Source organism: Zosterops lateralis (genome assembly GCF_965231275.1).
Source record: "Zosterops lateralis genome assembly, contig: HAP1_HAP1_SCAFFOLD_111, whole genome shotgun sequence".
Classification (NCBI taxonomy): Eukaryota; Metazoa; Chordata; class Aves; order Passeriformes; family Zosteropidae; genus Zosterops; species Zosterops lateralis.
Genome location: NW_028154567.1, coordinates 10,966 through 25,429, shown reverse-complemented (window position 1 = coordinate 25,429; position 14,464 = coordinate 10,966). Strand labels below are relative to the sequence as shown.

General features: G+C 55.5%; 1 pseudogene across 1 annotated transcript; it reads left to right on the top strand.

The window, feature by feature from the left end:
- The first annotated feature begins 4,156 nt into the window (after positions 1 to 4,156).
- Positions 4,157 to 7,025, top strand: LOC310923569 (class I histocompatibility antigen, F10 alpha chain-like; annotated as a pseudogene). The gene is made up of 6 exons: positions 4,157 to 4,219; positions 4,891 to 5,154; positions 5,842 to 6,117; positions 6,288 to 6,560; positions 6,639 to 6,746; positions 6,844 to 7,025. The product of its transcript is annotated as a class I histocompatibility antigen, F10 alpha chain-like (transcript).
- Positions 7,026 to 14,464: the final 7,439 nt, after the last annotated feature.

The window sequence follows — 14,464 nt, the reverse complement described above, 5'->3', positions numbered from 1 at the left end:
AATGGCACAGGGGCCACCCCAGGAGGCCACAAGTGCCATGAGGTCCTTCCCACCTCCCCTGTCCCCTCCCCAGGTGCTGGAAGCTCTGGTGGCTGTGGTGGCCACCCTGGGCGAGCTGGTGGCCACTGTGACCAATCCACATGGGGATGTGCAGCCGCTCCTGTACCCAGAGTCCCTGCACACAGCCCTGTGGAAATTCATCTGGACCCTCCGGAACACCCTGCGCCAGCACAGTGTCACCTCCCTGCGCCAGGCCGTGGTCACCCTCAAGGCCACCCCAGGGGCTCCCCAGGCCGATGTGAGAGCCATGGCCAGAGCCTGGAGGGAGTCGGTGGATGTGCTCGAGGAGAGCTGGGACCAGGTGTACAGGGAGGCCGAGGAGATCTTCAACTCCTTGGACAGCGAGGACACAACTGAGGCCACCAACGAGGACCCTGCCGAGGCCACCACCACTGGCCTGGCCGGGGACCTGTGGGATGAGACCCCCCCTGGCCTGGGGACAGCTGGGGACAACCTGGTGGCCGTGGCCCTGCAGCCATCAGTGGCCCTGCCCTCGGCAGTGGCCACACACGATGCCCCCGTGGCCACAGGGCAGGTGGGGGCGGCCACCAGGAGGGGACAGCGGGTGCAGGAGACCCGGGAGCTGCTGGGGCGCTTGATACACACGTGTGAGGAAGCCGGGCCCTGGTTCCCCTGGGACCTGCACCAATGGCTCGGGTACATCGAGGACACCTGGGAGGGGACAGAGCAGCTGTTCTGTGCTGACCTCGAGCACTTGGTGGCCAATGCGTCCAAGTGCAAGTGGCTGTGTGAGGCCAGTGCCCGCCTGGCCAGGCGTCACCTGCTGGGGACACTCAGGGACATCCAGAGGCTCCTCTCGAGTCCCTGTGGTGGCTCTGGTGGCCCTGGTGGCTGCACAGTGGCCGAGCGGTGCCAAAGAGCCATCGAGGACATCCCGAGGCTGCTGGGGGACAGTGATGTCACCAATGTGACATCACTGGGGAGGTGACATCTCTGGGAACATTGCTGGTGTCACTTGTCCCCTCCCCTGAACCACGCAGGATTTGAGACAAATTTGGGGAATTTTCCAGGAATTTTCACTGAAACTGTCCCAAATCCTGATGGGAATTCCTGGAGTGACATCACTGGGGACACTCGGGGACACTTGGGGACACACAGGGACGTGGGGGCAGGGGGTGAATGAGCCCCCTCAGTGCCTGCAGGAGAAGCAGTAGACCTGGGTTATAAATGACAACAGAAATGAAAATATGAATGAGAATAAAAATGACAATATCAATGACAATACAATATTGCCTGTCGCATTCATGTATCAGCTTTTGCACGTTGTTGCTGATCAAAATGATTTTGATATGGTACAATTTATAATTCCTTTCAGCTGCTTTTTGGTATAACATAATCTATCAGTTTATGTGTGCACATGTAGTCTACAGAAATGGCACTGCAATAAATCAATTTTATATCCTAGGCCTTAGCAAAATATTAAAATAGAGACTGTGCAATGCTGAAATGCTTTTATATTATAACTATTAGAACTAAATTTTACATTATAACTAACATTTCCATTATAACTAACTCAGAGAATGGTTTTGTCCAGGTTTGTAAGAGACAGGTGTGTGCCAGGGAAAGCCGGAGCCTCCCTTGGAATGGAGAATTCAAACCTCCTCCCTCCGAATTATTATAATTTTGAAAACTAAGGGGCTCTCAGGCAAAGGTGTGGGGATAGGAATAACAGTTCTTTACAGGTGTGTATAACCAGGCAAACAAACACCAGCCACAGCATTAACGATACCCAGCAGCAGGAGCCCAGTAAGAGCTCCCGTTCCCGGCCCGGCCTCAGCCGCAGCTCCCCGCGCCCTCAGGCCCCGCTCCCCCCGAGCTCCGACACGGCACAAGGAACCCGCCGGAGCCCCCTGCCGCCCCCTCCGCCCGCAGCCAGCCCCGAGCCCCGGCAGAACCGAGCGCGGCTCCCACCTGCGCTGGGGCCGCCTCCGAGCTCCGCCAGTGCCGCCTCAGCGCTGGTTCCCGGCACCCCCGGGATGTTCCAAATCGCTCCCGGTGGGATCCCAGTTGTCCCCAACACGGTCCCAGTGGCTCCCAGTCATGCCCTGTGTGGCCCCTTTCACTCTCAGTCACTCCCAGTGAGAGCCCAGTGTGGCCCCAGTCAGTTCCAGTCTGAACCCAGTCACACCTTCTGTGATCCATTTGCCCCTCTGTGCTCCCAGTTCCTCCCAGTGCGAGTCCAGTCACCCCCAGTATGATCCCAGTAACCTCTGGTCACTCCCAGTATGAGTCTGGATTGATCCCAGTCAGCCCCTGTATGATCCCAGTCACTCCCAGATATTCCCAGTATTATTCCAGTCACTCCAGGTATGACCTTGTCAGTCCCAGTACGATCCCAGTACAATTCCAGTTACTCCCTGCATTATTCCAGTTTCTCCTATTCACCCCCACTACACATCTGGTCAATCCCAGTATGATCCAGTCATTCCCAGGATGATCCAAACCACTCCCAGTCTCTCCCAGTATAGCTCAGTTATCCCCAGCAGGCTCCCAGTAGCCCTCAGTGTGGTCCCAGTATATCCCAGTATGATCCCTGGTGCCCCAGTTCTGCTCCTAATGGGTTCTGCTCCCAGTCTGTCCCAGTCCATCCCAGTCTGTCCCAGTCCATCCCAGCCTGTCCCAGTCCATCCCGGCCTGTCCCAGCCTGTCCCAATCCATCCCGGCCTGTCCCAGTCCATCCCAGTCCATCCCAGTCCATCCCGGCCTGTCCCAGTCCAACCCCAGCCTGTCCCAGTCCATCCCAGTCTGTTCCAGTCCCTTCCCGGCAGCCGCTGCCGTTTCCCGGATCCTGCCCCCTCCACTCCCCCCGCCCCATTCCCGGGCACTGGGACCCCCCTGCGTGTCCTTCCCCTGCTCCGGGACCCCCCTGCACCCCCTTATCCCCCCCGACACCCCCCTGCACCCCCTTTCCCGGGGCTCCTCCTCTCCCAGCCCTGGATCCCCTGTTTCTGTCACCCCGGGGACCCCCAGGCCCCCATTCCCGGCCAGCCCAGGGCTCCTCACCCCCAGGCCTCCCTTTCCTGGGAAACCCAAGCTGGGCACGGGGCTCTGCAGCCGCTCTGGGGTTTGTCATCACCCTGTGAAAAACACGGTTCACTTTTGGTTAAAATTTTAAAAGTTTAATAATAATAAAAAAAATCAGAAAATAAGAGGCATAAAAAGCAAAAGTTCACAGAGGCACGGGTGCCTGGCATTCCACCAAAGGGCACACCTGGATAACAAAGGATCATCCCTGAAAAGCAACAGCCTATTGCATATTCATAAATCCCATCCATGATTCAAATATTCCTTTTGACTTTGGGTGTTTCTGCTTCATTTCAGCTCCCCCCCCATCATTCCATCCTGCAAATCAATCCTCCTGTGGCTCCACCAAGCCTCAAACTCCCCAAGAACGGAGGCAATAAATTCTTCCTTTGGGGTTTGGGTGTCTGTTGCTGTTATCTCTGTCCAGATGGGAAAATGTGAAGAGTTTCTTGATTATCTTTTCCATTCCTTGAGCTTGTTACAAAAAGCATCTTGCATCACATAGTTTCTATTTTAATACTGCGCTATAGCCTAAAAACGATATTTAACACCCTACTAAAAGAGACTCAATACAGCACAAGTTTCCAACATAACCCATAGAGTTATTCACTGTAACATTTGCCCAAAGCCAATCCTATAATGTGCATTGATCACAACCCGAAGGAAAGGGAGAGGAGAGAGGGCGAGAGCAGGAGATGGGGAATCCGGGATCGGAGTCCCCGCGCCCAGTCCTGCTCGGCCGGGGCGGGACCCGCAGCCGCAGGAAAAATCGGATCCGCTGCTGCCGGTGCTTCCCCCGCTTTGGGCCGAACCCAGCGGGGTCCGGGCAGGGTTTGAGCGCAGGGCCCGGGAGTTCAGCACAGCCCGGCCCGGGGGTCCCGCAGGGCGCGGCCCTGGAGGGTCCCAGATGGATCCCTGAGGGATCCCGAGGGGTTCCAGGAGGGGATCCCGGGCAGTTCCCTGGAATTCCCCTTTTCCCGTCCCCCCGCGCTCCCTCGGGCACTTTGGCGTCTCCCAAACTGCGCCGGAGCCGCGATCGGGGGCGGCTGCGATGGCTCCAGCGCTGGGGCTGGGGGGCTCCTGGGGCTCCTGGGGGAGCCGGGGGGCGACGGGAGTGGGACTGCCCGAGACCGGGACCCCCCTGAACCGCCTTATCCGGGCACGGGAACCCCCTGAGCCCCAGTTTGGGTCCTGGGGTCCCCTCCATCCCCTTCCCCAGCACCGGGACCCCCCTGCACCCCCTTGTTGGGCACCGAGATCCCCCTGAACCCCCATTCCTGGGCACCAGGACCCCCTTGAACCCCCAATTCCGGGAGGGAAACTCCCCCTGAACCCCCATTCCCGGGCACAGGGACTCCCCTGTCCTCCCTTCTCCAGCACCGGGACCCCCCTGCACCCCCTTATCCGGGACTGGGACCCCCCCGCACCCCCGTCAGTGCTCTGGGACCCCCCTGCAGCCCCTCCGCGGCCATCCCGCATTTCCCAGAGCCCAGACCCGCCTTTTTCTCGGCTTTTGGACCCCCAGATCCCCCAAATTTCTGCGTCCCCCCAGTTCTCCATTCCCGGCGCTTCCTGGAAGGGGGTTCCAGGGGGTCCCAGGGGGCCTGGGAGGGTCCCTGGGGGGGATTCTGGGCACTGGGACCCCTCTGAATTTCCATTCCTGGTCCGTTGGACCCCTCTGCACCCCCTTATCCTATACCAATCCCCCCCTGCATCCCCTCTCCCAGTTTCCCCTTTCATTGATCCCTGACCCCTCAACCCCCCCAAATCTCTGTGTTCCCCCAGTTCTCCACTCCCTGCGTTACCTGAATGTGTTGGTGTCAGAGCCCAGCCTGGGGGTCCCCCAGTTCATGGAAATGGGGTTTGTGGATGGGATCCCCTTTGTGCGCTACGACAGCGAGCGGGGCCGGATGGAGCCGCTGACACAGTGGATGAAGGACGGAGCTGAGCCAGAATATTGGGATAGGGAGACCCAGAGAGCTGTGGGGGCTCAGCACGTGTATGCCAGGAGCCTGGAGACACTGCGGGACCGGTAAAACCAGAGCAGGGGTGAGTGGGGTGATCTGTGGGGCTGGGATGGGATCTGTAGGTCTTGGATGTGGATTCACAGGGCTCTAAGGGGCTGAGATGGGGATCCATTAGGATGATATGGTGTTACCCCTGCCCTTAGAGGGGCAACACGTTGCAACGTGGGTGCGGACCCTCACAGAGGACAGCAGGCAGCAGCAGGATCAAACATGGAAGGGTCTTTATTATCTGACTCCAAAGGCTTATATACATTTTGTGGAGAGGGCCAAGATTGGCCCAAGGAGGCTACAACCTCCTGACTCCATTGGTCACTATGACCATCAGTCAAGTTCTCCTCTCAGAGAACAACTATCCAAAACATACTGATAAATTCTGAGAATACAATATTGTTTACATGAAGCAGCATGAGAAAGCTGCTGCAAAGACTCAAACACTTGAAAGCAAGAAAGTCAGGGGCGACAATATGGGATTTCTTGTGGTCCATAGGGTTGGGACATGGATCCATAGGGCTGGGCTGGGATCTGTGGGGCCAAGTTGCGATCCCGGGGGTTCCATCCCGTGGGGTTGGGATATGCTTCCATGGGGTCCACGGGGCTGGGATGAGGTTCTGTGGGTCTCCATCAGACTCTGGGGCTCCATAGGGCTGGAATGGGGCTCTGTGGGGCTGGGACACAATTCCATGGGTCTCTGTGGGTACAATCCCCCCAGGTTTCCACACACTGCTGCGGCTTCAGGGCTGTGACCTCCTGTCCGATGGGAGCATCCATGGATCCTACCAGTACGGCTACGATGGGCGGGATTTCATCTCCTTTGATCTGGGATATGGGAGATTCATGGTGGCCAATGGCGCTGCTGAGATCACCAGGAGGCGCTGGGAACATGAAGAGATTGAGGCTGAGAGGCTGACGAATTACCTGAGGCACATCTGCCCTGAATGGCTCCAGAAATACGTTGGATACGGGCAGAAGGAGCTGGAGCGTAAAGGTGGGTGGGAATTTGTGAATGGAGGATTGGAGAACACGGTAATTCCTGTGGGAATTCCACGGGCAGATCTCACCCCCATCCCATTCCAATGGGAATTCCGTGGATGCCTCTCACTGTTATCCCATTCCCATGGAATTCCATGGATGCATCTCACCGTTATCCCATTCCAGAGCCCCCTGATGTCCATGTGTCCAGAAAAGAAGAACACGGGACGCTGATCTTGTCCTGCCACGCCTACGGATTCTACCCCAGGACCATCGCAGTCAACTGGCTGAAGGGGGATGAAATGTGGGATCAGGAGACGGAGTGGGGCGGGATCGTTCCCAACAGCGACGGCACCTTCCACACCTGGGCCAGGATCGAGGCGCTGCCGGAGGAGCGGGAGCAGTACCGGTGCCGGGTGGAGCATCCCGGAATGCTGGAGCCCGGGATCTTCGCTTGGGGTGAGGCTGGCAATGTGGGAATTGGGAATTCCCAAATGGGGATCCCCCTTCCCCTCCTCACCATCCCGCATTTCCCAGAGCCGACATCTGGTGGGAATCTTGCCGTGGTGGTCGCTGTGTCCGTCATCGCTGCCATCCTCATCCTCACTGTCCTCATTGGATTCATTGTCTGGAAGCTCCAATCCGGTAACACACGGGATGGGGGTCGGGAAGGGGCACGGATCCACCCGGCACCGTTCAGGAATCCTGTGCCACTGACACTGATCCCACTGTTTTTCCACAGGGAGGAGGGACAGGGATGGATACAACATGGCAGCCGGTGAGTCCCAGTGGTGGATCCAGCTCTGGATCCCCTCTGTGCAGATCCCAGGATGGATCCTGGGGTTAATCCTGGTCTGTGATCCCTGCTGGGATCTCATGGATCTTCTTTTTCTGCAGGAAAAGGTGTGGGGGCCAATGACTTGACCGCAGGTGTGGAGTGGGATCAGGGTGGGATTCCAGAGGGAGACTGGGGCAGGATGGACAGACTGGGATCAGGGAGGGATTGTGGATCAGACCAGGGATCCAGAGCAGGATCAGATGGAATTGGAGAGTGGGATCAGGGCTGGATTCTGGAGCGGGATCTGGTGGGATAGGTGGGGCAGGATTGGTGTGGGATGGATGGAGCAGGATCAGGGCTGGATTCTAGACAAGAATCAGGTGGGATGGAATGGAGCAGGACTGGGGCAGGAGGGACGGGGTGGAATCAGGTGGGATTATGGATGAAGGCAGGATTCCAGTGTGGGATTAGTTGGGATAGATTGAGTGGGATCAGGTTGGGATTCCACAGAGGGATTGGGACAGGATGAATGGGGTGCAATCAGTTGGGATGGATGGAGCAGGATTGAGGCAGGATTGGGGCGGGATCAGGTGGGATTCTGGAGCAGCTCCCGCTCTCCATGGGCTCCAGCCAGGTCCATCCTGTGGGATGGGGACAGGGACAGGGTGACACCGTGACCCTCTCTCATCCCAGCAGGAGTCACTGCCTGAGCAATCCATGGAGCTGGATCCAGCCCCTTCCTCTTCCCAGGAAAGCCAAGAGCTGCCGGCAGAGCTCATCCTGCTGCTCCCACCCACCCCACAGCTCTTGCTAATGAGTCAGTTTCCTGTTTTCCAATATTTTAAAACCCAGATACTCCCAATGCAAGAGCCCTCTTGCAAATATTATGAAGCCACTCTGGGAGGTTTCAGGCCAACCCTCAGGCTTGATACATCTTCAGGGGGCTCATTAAATGCTGGCCAAGCGGTAGACTGTATCATAAACTTTATGTTTTTTGTGTTATGAATCTTGATGTTCTTCATGAAACTTTCTGTTAGAAAGCTTCCTGCACACTGCTGCTGATAAGATGCCGCCCCTTCTGCTGGAGCCATGGGGACTTTACTGGCTCGAGCTGTGACAACCTCTGCCTCCATGAGGCTGATTTAGCCGTGCAATAAAGGACTTTGCTTTTACAACTGCCCATCGCCCTTGTCTTCAGTGAGGACACCCCAAAAACCCGACACACGATGGCCCCGGTGGCCGAGCGGTGCCAAAGAGCCATCGAGGACATCCCGAGGCTGCTGCGGGCACAGCGACGTCCCGTCATTGGGGCGGTGACGCCATCGGGGACATGACTGGTGGCACTTGTCCCCTAATTGTGTGGTGTTTGGGACAAATTTGGGGATTTTTCTGGGAATTTTGACTGAAACTATCCCAAATCCTGATGAGAATTCTTAGGATGACGTCAATGGTGACACTTGGGGCATTCAAGGATGCTTAGAGACACTTGGGGACACTCAGAGACGTGGGGGCAGGGGGTGAATGAGCCCCCTTCAGTGCCTTGCAGGAGAGGAAGCCGACCCGGGTTATAAATTACAGTAGAAATGACAATATAAATTACAATAGAAATGACAACGTAAGTGACATAATACTGGGTTTTGCATTCATGTATAGACTTTTGCATATTGTTATTGATCACAATGATTTTGATACAATACAATTTATAATTCCTTTCAGCTGCTTTTCGATGAAACATAACCTATCAGTTTACGTGTGCACTGTATAGTCTACAGAAATGGCATTGCAATAAATCAATTTTATGTCCTAGGCCTTAGCGAAATATTAAAACAGAGACAGCACAATGCTATAATGCTTTTATAGTATAACTATTAGAACTAACTTTTATATTATAACTAACTCAGAGAATGGTGTTGTCTCAGTTTGAAAGACAAGTGTTTGCCAGGGAAAGCCAGAGCCTCCCTTGGAATTGAGAAGTCAAACCCTCTTCCTCCGAATTATAATTTAATTCAAATTTAATTCACAATTTATAATTTTGAAATAAAGTGGCTCTCAGGAAGTGGTATGGGGATAGGAATAACAGTTCTTTACTGGTGTGTATCACCAGACAAACAAACAACACCAAGCACAGCATTAATAATAAACAGAAGCAGAACCCAGGAACAGCTTCCCTGAGCGCGGCACTTTCCCCTTTGGTGCAGTTCCGGGCACGGCCAGCAGGGGCGCTGGTGGCTCCCGGTGGGCGGGGCAGGTGCGATGATCCCCCCGCGGCTGCAGGGGGCGCTGTGGGGCGGGCTCGGGGAGCGCGCGGGAATGGCGGCTTTGTCCGAGCCGGGAAGGGATGGAAGGGATGGATCAGAAACTGCGGAGCTGTGGCTGAAGGGATGGAAGGGATGGATCAGAAACTCCGGAGCTGTGGCTGAAGGGATGGAAGGGATGGATCAGGAACTCCGGAGCTGTGGCTGAAGGGATGGAAGGGATGGATCAGGAACTCCGGAGTTGTGGCTGAAGGGATGGAAGGGATGGATCAGGAACTCTGGAGCTGTGGCTGAAGGGATGGAAGGGATGGATCAGGAACTCCAGAGCTGTGGATGAAGATGCAGAAGGTCTCAGCAGGCAGGGGGTGCAAGCCACCAGCATAGAGAAAAGCCTCAAAGCAGCGCTGAAGAAGCAGCAATGGAGGGGCAGGGCTGGCCCAGCTCCAGCAGGACAGGAGGAGGTGAGCTCAGAATTCCTGGGCACACGAGCAGATGGTGGTAGATTTCCCAGGACCACACTTGGTGGTTACAGTGAACTCCTCCCGCAGCAAGCAGCAGCCTGGCCGTCCTCTCTCCGAAAGCCGAGAGCAAGAGACGATGTAGCTGCCCCTAGCCCCCATTCTTCTTCTGCCACCAAAACTCGCAGAATCTTCCCCCTCGAGAGGAACTCCCAGAGACAAAAAAAGTGTAGCCAGGTGCTACAATTGCTCTCCTATGGCCCCTCTGCTCTGTACCCAGAAATTAGTTTAAATGCCCGTAAGTACCCAGTAATCAGTCTTCTAGCAACTCATGGGAAAGAATTCTGTAAGTAAAAAAGAAAGAAATCTGAACCCCAACATACATCCTTCCCTAATATGGGTCCCACTCCAATGTCAGAGCCAGGTGTCTCCCCCCTCCCAGTAACTCATCTCTCAGGGCTGGAAGGTGCCCCAAAAGCTCCTCAGTAACCCCATCGCCCCAAGCTCTTCATGCCAACATGTGGCTGTCTCATTGCAGAGCCCATCCCAGCCATCCCACCTCTCCCAAACACAGCCCCGTTCTTGGCGGGGCAGAGCCGCTGCCGGGGCCATCGGTGTGTGCAGGGAATCCTTTATCCCCCTCGTGCAGCTCCAGGTTCCCAAGGGCAAAGCCCTGGGTTCTGAGGCTGTCCTCCTCCTCCCCAAATTTGTTTAATACCCAAGTGTGACAAGCCCGTGCCCTGTGGCAGCAGCCGGTGCCGGGACAGCCGCGGGAGCTGCGCTAATGCCCCGCGGTGCCCGGGGGGACTGAGGGGATGGGAGTTCATAAGGACCCTCCGCGGCCCTCGCTGTGCGCGAGAAGGGTTTTTAGTGCCTGGGATTGATTTCCCGGGGTTTCTGGGCTCCTGGGCCTGAGGAGGCGGCAGAGGGACCTGTGGCCAGTGTTGAAAAGTTCGTGGCAACCCCAGCCCAGTGCCCGAGGGCTGAGCGGAGCTGGTTGGGAACACCCCGCTCGTCTCCGTCGCTCAAAGCCGCTTCCCCAGCTCCGGCTGCCGCCTCCGCCCGGCCCCGGCGCGGTCCCGCGGGGTCACCGCTCATCACGGAGCTGGAGGGGTTCGATGGGGCCGCGCCCCGCCCGTCCCTCGCTGTGGCTCCTTCAGTGACACCGGGCGGCCGAGACCCTGTGGTGGTGTGACTGTCATAATGAGTTTTATTGTAAGACACTTGTTCTTTGTACCCCGGTTCAGTGCAGTTCTAGTTTTAGTTCCCCTCTTGTTACAAGTTGTAAGCTTCTCTCCCAACCTTCCCCAGATACAGCCCCTCATTGGTTTGCCTTTCCCTCCTTGGGTACCTGTCCAGCACATGTTAGGAAACCCTCCTGCCCTGTCAGTCACTCCAGGACCTGTCCCCCAGGTCCAGAAGCTTCGATGGGAGATCTCTGGGGACTGGCTGGGTTGCAAGCTTTCCCCTCCTACCTCCTGTTCATTGATTGATGTCAATGCATGTTATGCCAGCAGACACTCCCCAGTTATACCCCATTGGTTGTATGTCTACCCACCCTGAGTTCCACCCACTGTATAAAACCCTCTCCCCCTTGAGATTCAGGGTCTCTCTGAGGCACTGGTCTTCGGGTGAGGGCTCCCTCCCTCCTGCCCAATAAACCTAAGTTCTAGTTAAGCCTTTGAGGGTCCCGTCTTTCTTCCTCTACCATCGCGGCAGGGCTGGTGGGCAGCCAAGATCCCACTGACTATAGATCCTGTGGGGGCGTGTCGGGACTGGCCGAGCGTTGGAGGACACGCACCGCCGCAGATTGGTGCCAAACGTGGGGCTGCCACACTGTCTGTCACCAAAGCCACGTGGGGGCTGACACGGTCGGCCCGCGAATCGACGGATCCCGTGCTCCAGGCTTTTTGAGAGACTGTCGCTCCAGCGCGTTCCGGAGCCTTCAGCACTTCACATGCTGCCAGTAGAAGCAGCCCTCTAGTAGGGTGTGCTCCTGGCAGAAGAGGAGAGCAGCTTTCCGGCACCAGGAAAGTTCTCCTCAGTGGAGGAGCCCCCCACACGCCGCCTTTCAACCCACGTCACCAGAGCTTAGGTGAGTGTCGCCCTGCTGTGGGCACACTTTGGGAGACTCAGTCTCATGGCACTGCACCTCTTTAGGGGGCTTTGCACCACACTTTAGGGAGCCATCAGGCAGTTCCAGCCTGAACGGCTTAGGTCACGCGGCCCCTGGGGGGGGCTGCTTGTTTTGTCTCTCCCTGGAAAGATTGTGCCCTCGTGGATATTTATATTCATTTTGTTGGTGTTTTTCCCTTTTCATTTATGCATTGGTATCTTGTTCTGTCAGATTTTGCTACTGGCTTTATTTTCTGCATGGCACCCCAGTGCCAAGGTTGTTGGTCTGGCTGATTTAAAGCGTGATCAGCATTTTGTTTCAGTTTGCCTTTCATTTGTGCAGTTGTGCGGTGTGTGATTGAACAGGATCCAGGAGTTCCCCTCTCAGTTCTATATGATTTGTTGTTGTATGTGTCTGTTATACCCTGAGCCACTCCCTACCTGTTCCCTATTGGTCCCATGTTCTGCCCTGCCCTGAGCTACGCCTACCCTTTTAAGCTGCTGCACCCAGGTGTTCAGGGTCTCTTCTGAGGCACGGCCCTGGGTGAAGGACCCCCTCAATAAAGCCCAGTTGCTTCATCCTCAGGAGAGTCCCATCTCTTCATTCACTTGCACCATAGCTGTGATTCTGAAGAACCCCCCGTGTTGCCGTGGTGCCAGGGCTGGCTGAGGTGCGCGACACAGGCAGGCACTGCGACAGAGTGGTTCCCAACATGGGGCAGCCAGAGAGCAGACCAAAGTCACAGCAGCTTTCCCTGAGTTCCCTGTGGAGGAGTTTTCTACCCTGCTGGATTTTCCATGGACCTGAAAAACTTTTGGCACACCACGAGTCTCCATGTCCTGGGTTGCAGTGTAGGATGTACACAAAGTATTTATTCTATCACCATCTTCATGAACTGTTGAAACCAGGTGGGCTAGTGTTTTCCCAAGCCACCTGCCTCGTCTGCTAATGGCCTTTGGGGTATCTTCTGCTAATGGCCCATTAACGCCTGGCCAATGAGTCACAGGTAACTCCCTCCAGGGGTTATCTCTGTTTAATGGGCCATCAAGGACCCACTTCACACTTCTCATGCTATTGTGAGATGCTCTGCCCAAGGGGAGGAGCCAAGCATTCTCACCTGGATATAAGCTGGTATGTGGGAAGGTGCAAGGGCACTTACCCACTGGATTCCCAGAGGAGCAGGGCTACCAGACGTTTCTACAGGATCACTGCTTCAGGAAGAGCACTTCACCTGGACTGCTTCCACCATCCTGCTCAGGTTGTATTCTGACTCTGTCAGTGATCCTTTGTGTTATTGCATTTATTTTAATTTACTTTTACCTTTTTACCTTTCTTCTTATTAAATTATATCTCTGACTTGGAGCCTCTCATTCATTTTGCTTTCAAACCACATCACTCCGGTTGTAGCAGCCTTGGGTGCGCTCCTGGTGACGAAGAGGACAGCCTCTCCAGTGTGGTAGACAGGGACGAGCAGACGGAAGATATCGCGCTGTACGGTAAGATAGGGCCACCCTTCCCCCATAGTGTTGCTGTCTGTTATGTCAAGTTAGCCAACAGTTAGGCCAGTTACATAACCAAGAGGAAGTGACGACATGAATGCAGGTTATATATCGATATGCAACTTGAGAATAAACACCATTTGCCATCCACCACATTGGTCTCTGCGAGCTCCTGGCCCGAGTGACCTGGGGTGGTTGCCGTGCCGTTCCTGAACCAGGCCAGCACACCTCGGAGGAGGCAACAAGTGGTGCCGGAACCCGGGAAGTTTGACTGGATGGGTGAACGACAGCCAGAGCGGCTGGAGCAGCCCGGCAGGGAGGACAATCCCGGACCAGCGAGGAGGATGGAAGCCCTTGCAAAGGTCGTATTGCAGTTACATAAGCAATGGGGTATTGATTGTAAGCCTAAAGATTTTATTTCTGCCATTACTAGGCTTTTGCAAATTGGTGTTATTGAACGACCAGTGGATATACTCCACCCAGAAGTGTGGGAAAAATGCACCAACGCTTTAGCTGAGGATATGATGTCCTCGGGTAGTGCTAAGAACCTTAAATCGTGGGGGAGAGTTGTGCAGGCTTTGCAAAAAGCTCTACAAGAGCAACAAACATGGAAAGCTGCTCAAAAATGTTTGTTTGCCACACCGAGGCTGGGAGCTGGGGCAACTACACAAACCATGATTGGTGGTGATCCTGTCGAGTCTAGTGACTAACAAGAGCAGGAGCGCCCCTCATCGCCCTCGTGTTCACTCGGTCCCGTCCCTGAATGTTTCCCTGTCCGCGACCTGCCCGTAGAACAACAAATAATATTGCGGGATGGGCCCATTGATGAGCTTAAACAAGCTATCGGTAAATTAGAGCCCAAAGGAACTTGGGACAGACCCCCACCTTATGCCCCACAAAATGGTGCCAAGCGGCAAAACGAAGGGCGGAGCACAGACATCACTAGCAGTCGCAACGAGGGGCCCTCGGAAACCGTGAGCACACACGAGTGGAAAGGGGAAGGAAATTGGGAGAAGGGGAACAGCAGAATTGACCTCGGACGGGTAGGGGATGTGAGTAAAGGACAGAGGCCCAATCAGGGCGCTTGCTGCAAGACATGCCCTTTTAAGGCAAGAGTCTCTGTGAGCAGAAGGCGGGGTGAGCTCAGGGGGAGAGAACAGCCCGCCCATAGGAGAGGAGAGATGGGGCGGAGTCCGACAAAAAGGTACCAGAGCCTGGAACCATCCAGTCAGTCGACTTCCGCCTCTGACTCAGATA